Raw genomic sequence first — 12,131 nt, 5'->3', positions numbered from 1 at the left:
TAGCACATGAGTCTGTAATACCTTCATTAATTAACTGAGAGCATTCACGAGTGATTTTTAGATCAAGTGGTATTAGAGCATTAGGTTGTTAAGGTTAGACAAGCTTGTGCTGGATTTTGTTGTTGAATGCTAACTAGATCAAAGCTTAAATTAGGAGAAGGAGAGTTGTTCGAAACTATCTCGGAAATTGGAAGAGTCTATCCTCAGAAGAAAACGTCAGGGGAAAGTCCTTTGGGACCAGATCCTCAATTTATAGATAGTTTCCTAGCCATGAGGTCCATGGTAGAGGAAATGTATAAGGAATTTAGGAAACATAAAGATGAAGATTCATCAGGCTCCAAACAAGATAAAGGAGAAGAAGAGTCTCTCGTCCATGACCACTCAAAAGGAAAAGGGAAAGAAGAAAGCTATCTCACACCTCCTAATAGCCCTGAACATAAAAAGAATACATCCTTGCTTAAATTAGATGTTAAATTTGATTTACCCATATATGATGGAGAGTTGAATGCAGAGAAGCTGGATAATTGGATCAGACAAATTGATGTGTACTGCAGATTTCAGAGTATCGACTCAGACAAGAGTAAGATTCAGTTGGTCAGCCTACACCTTGGAGGCATTGCCTTGGTATGGTGGGAAGGCAGGACACAAGCTGACATGAAGAAACATGGTAAGATTCTTTCTGTCTGGAGTGAATTTGTTTCTCCAATAAAAAAACAATTCTATCCACTAGCTTACATGCAGCAAGCCATGATGAGCTGGAAAACTCTTCGCCAATTGAAAGGGCAAAGTGACAAGGTTACACTCAAGAATTTAGGAAGAGAGATTTGATTCTAGGAATTTCATTAGACTCACCTGAGACTCCGCTGAAGTACATAGGGGGTCTACATAGCTACATGAGGCACACTATCCTCATGTTTAATCCCACTAGTATAGATGAGGTATCTGTTCAATCTACGCATCTAGAAGCTGGAGGAAAGAATGGGAACCCAGAAGTTGGGGGATCATCCAAACCCATTGCAAGCAAGAATAAGGAGAAAAGAAAACTGGAATGGAAAGAAAGGAAGGCCTATACTGCACAAAAGGAAAAGTCTTCATGCACTCACTATAAGAAGGGTGGGCATGATGATGAGTACTGTTGGAGTCTGCATCCGGAGCTGAGACCTAAGAAGTTTGAGGGTAAGAAGAAGAAGACTGTTGCAGCTATTCAGAAAGATTTGGGGTCTGACTCAGGAGATGAAACAACTATTGCAGCCACAGGTATAAAAGGTAAAAATTATGAAGCATCTACTAGTAATTCTACACAATCTGTTAATGATGAAGAAAATGAGAGAAAAATACATGAGCTTTTCCATATTCGAGTTATTTCCAAACATCAAAAGATTGATACTTTGTTTGATAGTGGCTCACAAGTAAATTTAATTTCTGAAGCAATTGTAAAGAAGTTGGTATTACTGACTACACCTCACAAGAAACCATACCCATTAGGTTGGTTAAGTGATAAAGCACAACTACAAGTGACTAGACAATGTAAACTTACGTTTTCTTTTGGGTCAGCATTTGTAGATGAGGTTGAGTTAGATATAATTCCTCTAAATATATGTGAATTGTTTTAGGAAGTCCTTACTTGTATGATAGAAAAGCTATTTTCTATAGAGATGAGAACAAGTATCTACTCGTTAAATATGGAATCGAATACTTTGCAAGAGCTCATAAGCTCAAGAATAATTATACTCTCATAAACTCAAGGCAGATGAAATGAATTGTAAATTCATGTAAACAATTTTTACTAATGGTTGTAAAGGAAAAGAAACCTGATAAAACCAATGTATTTGAGGGTTGTGATTCTAAGCAACAAGCTGATTTAGAAAAAGTTGTTTTAGAGTATGTTATCTTGTTTCAAGAACCTAAAGGTCTGCCACCCAAAAAGGAAATAGTGCATGATATTAATTTGCAGCAAGATGCTCCATTTCCTAACATCGGAATGTACAAGTTGTCCGCTTTAGAGAATGCAGAAATCAAGAAGCAGGTGCAGGAGTTGCTCGAGAAGGGGTTCATCAGACCTAGCACATCACCATGTGGGTCGCCTATCTTTTTTGTGAGAAAGAAAGATGGCTCGTGGAGAATGTGCATTGATTCCCGAGCACTGAATAAGATAACGATAAAAAATCATTATCCCCTTCCTCGCATAGATGATCTACTAGATCAGTTAAAAGAAGCTGTTTATTTTTTCAAGTTAGACTTGCATAGTGGATATCATCATGTTAGAGTTGCAGAACCAGATGCATGGAAGACTACTTTCAAAACAAAGCAGGGATTGTATGAGTGGCTGGTTATGCCTTTTGGCTTAACTAATGCTCCTACTACTTTCATGAGAATAATGAATGATGTACTCAGACCTTTTCTTGATGATTTTGTTATTGTATATGTGGATGACATTCTTATATTTAGAAAAACATGAGAAGAACATTTAAAGCATGTTAAGCAGACACTAGATGTTTTGAAAAGAGAAGAAATTTATGTTAAACTCTCAAAATGTGAATTTGGTAAAACATCTTTGAATTATTTGGGACATATAGTAGGGGGTGGTGAATTGAAGATAGATCCCTCTAAAGTGGCAGTCATTGTAAACTGGCCTAAACCCAAATCTGCTACAGAAGTGAGAAGCTTCTTAGGAGCAACACAATATTGGGGAAAGTTCATTTCTAACTTTTCCTCAATTGCAGCTCCCTTACATGCTTTGACAAGATTGAATAAGGTGTTTCAGTGGGGAGTCAAACAGCAGAAAGCCTTCGACACCTTGAAAGAAAAGATTAATACAACACCAGTACTAGCATTGCCAGATCTTCAAATACCATTTGAGATCCAAACAGATGCTAGTGACTATGCCATGGGAGCAGTGTTGATAATACTGAGACATTTAATTATGTAGTAGTTAACTATCCAACATATGATAAAGAATTGTATGCATTAGTACAGAGTGTGAAAAAGTGGAAACATTATTTAATGGGCAAAGAGATAGTCATACATACTGATCATCAATCACTTCAATATCTAAACTCCCAAACTAAGTTGCAGCAATCAAGACACTATAGGTGGATGGGTTTTCTACAACAATTTCATTTAGTCATCATATATAAAAAGGGCATACACAATAAAGTTGCAGACATGTTATCTAGACCTATTATAAATGCATCCACTATACCTAAGCATAATTTAGTATTGCACGAGAGAGATATTGAACAATATGCTCAAGATATAGATTTTAAAGATGTATATGTGACTTTAAGTCAAGGAAAACGAATAGAAGAATTGGATTATCATGTTAAGGGCTGACTCTTGTATAATTGTGGGAAGCTATGCATTCCACAAACTGAAATAGTAAAGATAATTCGAGAAGCACACACTTCTCTAATATCAAGTCATTTTGGGGTAAGTAAAACAGTTGCATAGCTGCAAAGATTTTGTTATTGGCCAAATATGAATGAGATAGTTTCTAGATATGTAAGAGGGTGTACCATGTGTGCAAAAAGCAAGCCTAGCAGTAGAAAAATAGGCTTGTACACTCCACTGCCAGTTCCTTCTCATCCTTGGGAAAGTGTTTCCATGGACTTTGTTGGAGGACTGCCTAAATATACGAAAGGTCATGACTATCTATATGTTGTTGTGGATAGGTTCAGAAAATGTGTATTTTGATACCTTGTAACAAACAGATTACAACTGAACAAACTGCAAAGTTATTCTTTCAACATGTATGGGTTCATTTTGGATTACCCACTTCCATTATATCTGATTGAGACACTTGATTTGTTGGGAAGTTTTGGTCGAGTCTGTGGGAACTGATGGACACTAGACTAAAGAAAAGCACATCCTTTCATCCACAAACAGATGGCTAGACAAAAGTAGTCAACAGGACAGTGATCCAGTTGCTAAAAGGCTATTGCAGCAAGCATCCCAAACTTTGGGATGAACATTTGTGTTATGTGCAGCATGCTTACAACCGAGAAAAACATTCTTCTACACAGAGATATCCTTTTGAGACCTGTTTTGGTTTCACAGCAAGGTCTCTGTTGTGGAGGTAAATCCCCTCTACGGACAGAGGCGATCCCTACTAGTCCAAACAAGGTCTAGCAACAATCAAACAACGTTAACACGCAGGTTCCTAATTACAAATAAGAGACCAATGATGAAGGCCTACCTGGATTCCAACGCTAATACTTGTAGAAGAGTTGATGCTCTCGTTCCTTTGCCCTGGCTAGTCACAATCCTCACGATCCTCGTGCACGGACACCTGCACATGCAAAGAATGATACAAACACAAGCATAAAATCCAGTAGATGTAACTATATATCAGTCAGAAAGGATATAACTCAAATACCATCATAAAGACAATAAGAGTGGAACCATAATGATAGTCGTCTATTATTAATAAACAAAGAAGAATACAACCATAGTTCTGACGTCTAATTATTCTCAAGAGGGTCCAGCCAGCAAGTCTCTCAAGAATTCACCCTTGAAGGTAGATCTCCCAAGACAAAAGCTCTCTCTCACAAAAGTTTACACAAGAAAGAAACACTTCACAACCTTCCTCAAGCTCTCTAGCAATGCCACACTTGTCACACCAACTGCCTATCAAGCCCACACACTAGCAGCAACACTCCAAGCACTATCAATTCCAAAAACTAGCAGCTCATAGCAATGGTGGAGGCTTAAATAGGAGAAGGAGTCTCCATGAATGGTGGGAGGATGAGCTTATCTCCAAGGAAGGTGGCTCAAATGATGAAACAAACATTCCAGAGAAGGGAGGGAGACATTTACAAGGCCAACAACCAGGTATGGAGTCATCTGGAAGGTTGGCTGTTAGAACAAACTGTTGGCATTTTGGCACAGGTGTGGCGCTACGATCCAGGTGTTGTCCTTGATGGCAACTCTCTTTGATGACAGATCTCAGTCCAGACTACAAGTATGAAGAGAAATTTCATATACGCAGGTTCATTAAGCCCAAGTTGCGTATACACGCAGGTATGTTATATACTAAGTCGCGGATACGCAGGTTCGCTATATACGAAGTCGCGTATGCACACAGCTTCATGAACAGAAAAAGGCGTACATGTCGAGAAGCTTCCCTTTGGTCCGTGGTAGTTAGTCCTCGATACTTGAGCCTATGTCTTTGGACCAAAGTATCTCGATAGACGTGTTGATCCCTAGTTTTGAAGTTGATGGTATTGGATTTCTATGGTTTTGGCCCTTGGTATTGAGCAAGGCCTAAGGCTATATAAGGAGAAGAAGATCATTAGGCAAGAACAATGGAAAAGTCTTGAATATATGAAAAAGAAAGAGATCAGGCATGCAGGTTCTGGGTTGCTTGATCTAAGCTAAGGAGAGATCACACCGGTTGATGGAAGACTAGATCTAAGGGCAGATCAGGATCTAATGGTTTGAAATGCACTATTATGATATGGTTGATTATGCGTATTTCTAGATCTGCATACTGACGCAATGTTATGTTCTGGGTCTAACTGATGTCTGGTACAACTGCAAGTTAAGAGAATTTATCTTTAGATCTGTACGCAGGTTGTCTTCGGTAAAAATGTGTGTATACGCGGGTTTCTCTCATTGAAGTAGCGTATATCTTTTGAAGTTTGATTTTTGGGGTTGCAGTTGGGTCTGACTGTTATTGCAGAGTTCTGTAGTCTGCTCTGTATTCTGGTGACTGGGTTTGACAGGGTTTCAGTGATTCAGTGATTCAAAGGTTGATGATGCTAGTATTGATTGTTTTATGCTTCAATGATGAAAGTTGAATGAATTGTGGTCTTCAGATTGTAATGTTGTGCTTCAGGAATATCTAGTGTGAAAATGTATGAAAATTGGTACCTGAAGGAAAGAAGATTGTAGGCCAGCACCTACGTAATAGTATCTTAGCTAGTACAAGAGCAAAGGGGGTTGGAGCTCCCTTCCAAGGAAGTTTGGAGAATGAGAGAAGGCTGAAGCCTTCAGCAGGTTGTAGCCTGCGTACTGGTATAAGGCTGCACCAGTACAAAAGATTGTAAACTAAAGTTTCATATTAAAGAAAGATAGAGACGACTTGCAGCAGGTGGTTTTCACCCACATTGGGTTTCCACCTTATATCATGGTGTTCATGTGTGTGTTTTCTGTGTGATGATATGTTCTGTTATACTGCACCTGTTTTACTATCATGGTTAATAATGTTCTGATGCATTTACTGAAGATAAGCTACTGAATCATAATTTTTCTTGTTATACGCTGGTTGCTTTAGACACAGTAGCGTGTACACGCTGTTTCACTTAACTGAAGTAGCGTATATGTTTCTGAGCATAAAATGAAAAAGTTTTTCTGATAATACTGATTCACCCCCCCCCCTCTCAGTATTATTTCCAACACAAACTCGCCCAAACCGGATCAGCGCGGGTCCATAACTGCACTGGAGCGCTGACCTCGCAGCTGAATAACAAAGAAGGTCATGTCAGCACGATCAGATATGAATAACAGACGCGCAGTCTCATGAAATTCGACCAGCGCGGGAAACACATGTACTTCCGCGTTGGCAGCGCTTTCCGTTTGTTATGGAGCGCCCATCAGCGCGTTTATCTTGACAAAAGTTGCGATGATAGCAAAAACTTTGGCAAAGTGGGTCATTTGGCAATATTAGAGAGCATGAGCATGGATGAATTGGACTCATGACACAGTAGGAAGACTGACAGGGAGACAGTGACAAATTACTGTGTAACAGATGCCCCCTAAAGCATGAAGCCCGAGAGAGTGGGAGGGGTGAAATGATTTACGAAACTGGCTGAACTGGAACACCACCAGGAAGAACCTGCACGTATGTACAACTGATATCTGTGATAATCAATTACATGTAGTCTAGGCATGGGCGCAGCCATCCAAAAGATATATGAAAGAGGTCTGTGGTATGGACGCAGCCACCCAATTAATGAGACCGTGATGATAATAAAGGTATGGTCACAACCATCCATGAAGACTCAGGTATGGTCGTAGCCATCCATCAATGAGTCATGTAATGATCATAATAATCCACAAAATCGCAGCCTAGTTTTCAATAGACAAAACCCAGGGTCTTGCGGTCCATATCGACCCGAACAGAGTACAAGTTCAGGCATGCAAATACATGAGTTGAAGTCGAACATGCATGAACATCGTCTGATTACCAGTCAATGATGAAAACTGTTAACAGACGCGAGAGGTACCTCCAATAGTGACAATGGTCCTCAAGGTACTATAGGTACAATCTACGGCGTGCGAATGAGTGAGCTGGCGTCGAACAGCCGTAGAATCATTCGATCGGAGGCCAATGATGAAAACCTCTCGTCGAACACGAAGAACTTGCCATTGAGGAATGCAGGCTCCAAGGCACCTGAAGGGAGTCTCTAGACCAGCTTCCTGGATAATGAGCTGAAGTCGACAGGAAGTGACCTTGATCAAAGGTGGGCCATAATGTTTCCCACATCATTGACATGAGACAGAGGAAGAATGATGTGGTGAATCAGAATTATGTGAGGTATCAGAGGGAGGTTGTAATTCTTGCAGAGGTCAACTTCTCTTGAACATATTAGCGGCACGACAGTGGACTTGGCAGTATTGATATTCAAATGATCAAGGGTCATGGTGACAAGTCAATGAGCAGATGAAAAGTCAAACAGGATAACCCAAACCCACGGAGGCCAGTGTAAAACAGGATGAGAGGTTCCCACCCAGACACGAATGCAGACAAGTGCCATGTTCAAGAGCGACATACTGCCGACACGACGATAATTATGGGTCCATTTTCCCCACCATTTCTGGCGAGTACCCCAGTTATTTTTATCAACAAGCTTGACGGGGATAGCATATTCTTGTGAGCGTCATTTTGACGGAATCCGATGTCATTAAGTTTTAACGAGTCTGACAAAGGAAGAACTCGACATATTTTCCTGTTTAGAGAGTCTGAAAAGACAACAGAAAAGTGAACTCCGGGGGGGTCCTTTTTCGTAAAGTTGTGTCTCCCAGGCCCGAAAAAGTATAAAACAATGCCCGAAAGAACCGCCCGATCATTACGATCGAGGAGTACTTTTCATATGTAGTGACATCGACCTGAAAAAGTAAAAAAGCGATCGATATCACGTCATTTCGTAACCATTAACGAGCCTGAAATGACAAAGACCCGACAATCTTTTCGTTTTTACGCGGTCGAAAAAGGGTTTAAAGACGACCGCGTCTTATTTACGTTTAACGAGTCAAGAGGAAAAACTCGGCAATCTTTTCATCTTTAAACGGTCAAAAAAGAGCTGAAAGCTGACCTCCATTTTAATTCTATTTAACGAGTCAAAAAGGGAAAATACTTGGCAATCTTTTCATATTTTACGAGTCAGAAAAGAGCTTAAAGGTGACTCATCCTAGAGGAACGAGTGGTATAAAGGGTAGCAACTGGTTCTGGCAATGGTGGAACTACTCAAAACATGTAATGGTCAAGAGGCTGGCTAAGAAAACCACTCATCGCTGCGGTTCCTCAGGAAATGAAAAACAACCAAGTGAAAGCATATGATCAGCCAAAGAGATGGTGGCAATGGAATGAAACAAGCAAGGCTCATCTAGCAGAATTCAGCGGATAAAAATGGCAATCACGAGATGTAAATTGGGTATGGGTTCATTTTTACACAAACTTGAACCATGGAGAACTTTGCTTGGATTCGGTTTCATGTTTACACAAGCTTGAAACGAAAAACTATGCTTGTTATAAGTTCGCATGCCCCCAGCATAATGACGCAAAACGAGGTACATGCCCCCCAAGCTTCATTGCATTCAACAAAGTGGATGGAATGAAGGTTCACTCTCGAGATCGATGAAAGACTCGATATGGAAAGGGAGTTGTTTCATTTTTTAATGAGGTTGACACAGTATCAAGAACTATGCTCGAGACTCTTTGTTTCATTTTTTAACGAGCTTGACACAAGACAAGGAACTGTGCTTCGACCAAGCCTAGATTCATTTTTTAAGGAGCTTGACATAGGAAAGGAACTATGCTCTGCCAAACCTTCATCATAATGAATAGAAAGTCGGGGCTTCCAAGACTGCCACTCCCGGTGGAAGGGAAACATCTTGGAAGTCAGGGCCCAATGCCCCTAGGACACTATGCACGATGGCGGCATCACTGGATCCAGGCATGGGATAAGTGGCCACGTAGTTGATCTGCAGTGGGGCAGATACAACTGGTGGATAAAAATTGGGAGGGGACGACAACTGCGCAGGAGGCATTGGGGGACTAACGAATGACACTTGATCGATAGTCATAATTCTTCCATCGTGTGGAAAACAAACCACACGAAAAAGCGAAGAAATGAGGCCCCCCATGGCGTAAACATAGTCGCGACCAAGGAGAAGACTAAAGTCTAAAACACCTTGGGTAACCAAGATGTCTATATAGACGGTTTTGCCTCCCAAAGTAATAGGGAACTTCGGGAGAACTCCTAGAGATGGACAGGCTCCTCCGTTGAAGGCCAACATATTCTGAGTGACTGGCCCAAGCTGCGGGGAACCTAAAGCTTGCAAAGCAGTGTACGACATAAGACTGACAGACGCCCCTTCATCCAAAACAGTGCCAGGTACTGCCTTAGCACAGGCATGTACTGTGATCTGGAAAGGCATATGGGATGGAAGGCGACCGACGATTAGGCGATTCCAATCAAAGGAAGCGACCAGACTACTTGGTGGGGGAATCGTATGATTGCCCCCATGTGCTAAAGGAACCAAAGGAGAACCTTCAAGAGCAGCTGGGTTAGGAGAGTCATTTCGGACTCAGGAGAATTTGAAGAGACGAGAAGAACATGGGCATGATTCTCTTCCGAAACAGAGTGAGCGAGCGCCGGACTCGAGTTGACACTCTTTCCGACCAATGGTTGGTCTGGAACAGGCTGGGGATAGCCGGGTTCGGGAATAGGAGGCTGGAAAAGAGAAGAATATGAATCAATCTCTTTGTCAGTAGGGGAACGATCTGCGGTTACAGAGAGACGTTGATAACCGACAGGAAGTTGGGGTGAAGGAGCTATAAGACTTTCCAAGACAATGGAGGCATTATCCATGAGTGGACAAAGGTGAAGGGGATGATTGCCTTCACAAAGTCTATAGGGGATTCGAATCTTCCCTTTTCCCTTACCATTCCCGACTGATAAGGTAGGATCGCCATGAGCTTCAGAGGACGATGAGGGGTGGGCTGGATCGCGAGACCATACTTCTAGTACCCTAGGAATTCCAGGACAATAGCGAAGAAGATGGTCCTCCTTGCATAATCGATAAGGAAACTTGACCTTCTGCGGAGGAGCGGAAGGTGGCCCGACTTCAAGTGTACTCGGAGTAAGAGCTCTACTTCTAGCGTCTCCCTTGGGGGCCTTCTTCTTCTTCGTCTTCTTCTTCTTCTTCTTCTTAGCCACCGGGTTACTCGAATCGAGACTTTCACCAGGCGAGGTAGAAGAGGAGGATGTAGAAGTAGGTGTAGAAGGGGAGAGGTCCACCTTAGAATCAACATGATGTTGTTTAGGTGGAGGGACTGATTGATCAGTAGGTGAGATGGCAGGGACTAAAGAGGTTGAGAACAACCAAACTGGCAACCCAACAGTTAACCCTGGGAGGGACAACGTCGCCATATAAGGAGCACCAACATTTCCAAAAGGAGCGAAATGACCAGGGTTCGCATCAGAGGGGATCCTTGGGTTGGTGAACCCCGAAAAAGTTGCCATCGAGAACGAAAAGAAGCCTACTCAAGCTAACACAAACAAGATCTAACCGGGTAAATGTGAACGCGGCCGAATAAATTTTAAGACAAAGGAACTGAACTTGACCTTTTCATGTTTTAAGAGTCGAGAAAAGGACGAAAAGGTGACTCTAGTCGCCTTCGAATGTTTTGTGAGCCCGAAGTGACAAGTGCTCAAGTGAGCCTTTTCTTTTAAGGAGTCCGAAAAGGATCAAAAGTGACTACTCTGGGAGAGATTAGGCAAAGGGTTAACCAAACAAATCCGTAAAACTGCATATACACCTTGGCAGTCATATGAAAACCAAGGACTTCCCGTACGGCAGTCAATCTTCCCGAATGCTGTGTTCGGTGCATTACGACTTGTAAGGCGGCAAACACGGCTTCCTGTGGATAAAGGATGATAACCTAGTGGGGTCTCCCTTATATACTCGACGGTATGTGGGAGCTCAAGTCCGTACTAGACCACTATCGAGTCACAAAAGGAGGAATCACCCAACCGTAATGTGAAACAACAGTGACTAGGTTTAACGACGCCGGAGCACGTCTCTAGCCTAGACCTCTAAATAGTGAGCGTTATGTTCCAATGCGTTTTTAAGTTCATTCAGTTCATTTTATGGTTGATCTTGAATTAGGTTTCGATTTCCAGGTCCTACCATATGAAATCTCTCAAAAAATGCCTAAATGAAAACTATATGCCAAGATATGTCATTCCATTCGATGAATGCTAATTACAAGAGAGTTAGAAGGCTTTCATACAAATGAGATGATCACAAAAAAACAAACAGCTTCTCTAATGCAGCTAATGGAAATTCACAATCTTTTCTTTGAGATCACTAATCATTAATCAAAACGAAAAGCTTCTAGTTCTCATTAACCAATACAAAGCAAAAGAGATTTTTTTTTGTTGATGGCAAAGTGCATTAAACAAACTTTTGAGAAATAATAACAAACAAATGTGAAAAGAACCGGTTGACCCCAAACAACTATGATCCATGTCCGGGTAGAGAGAAGTAATCGAAACAATGTGAAGACTGGTTCAATAACAATCACCTAAACAACCAAGCAAAAGAAAGCAAAGAGGAGGGTTTCACAAAACCACAAGCAAGCAGCAAATGAACCTTTGTAAGCGAGTAACCAAGCAAAGCTGATCCAAAGAAATTGGGATGAGAAAACTAGGTCACAAGACACAAAAAGCAAGATTCTCTCAACAAGACTTCACAAGAAAGTGCTTCAATCCTCAGACAATGAAAATCAAGTCATAAACCAAGTGAAAACAGCAGGGGATAGCAAGACCAACAGGCTCAGGAGGCAGAATTGAAGAAATCCAATTCTACAGGTATCAGCGCGGGTGATACACAGCAACAAAGCG

The sequence above is a fragment of the Pinus tabuliformis genome, chromosome 8 (assembly GCF_031772625.1).
Source record: "Pinus tabuliformis cultivar Carrire ecotype Pingquan chromosome 8, CPIR1, whole genome shotgun sequence".
In the NCBI taxonomy this organism is placed as follows: Eukaryota; Viridiplantae; Streptophyta; class Pinopsida; order Pinales; family Pinaceae; genus Pinus; species Pinus tabuliformis.
Note: the sequence above shows the minus strand (reverse complement) of the source record.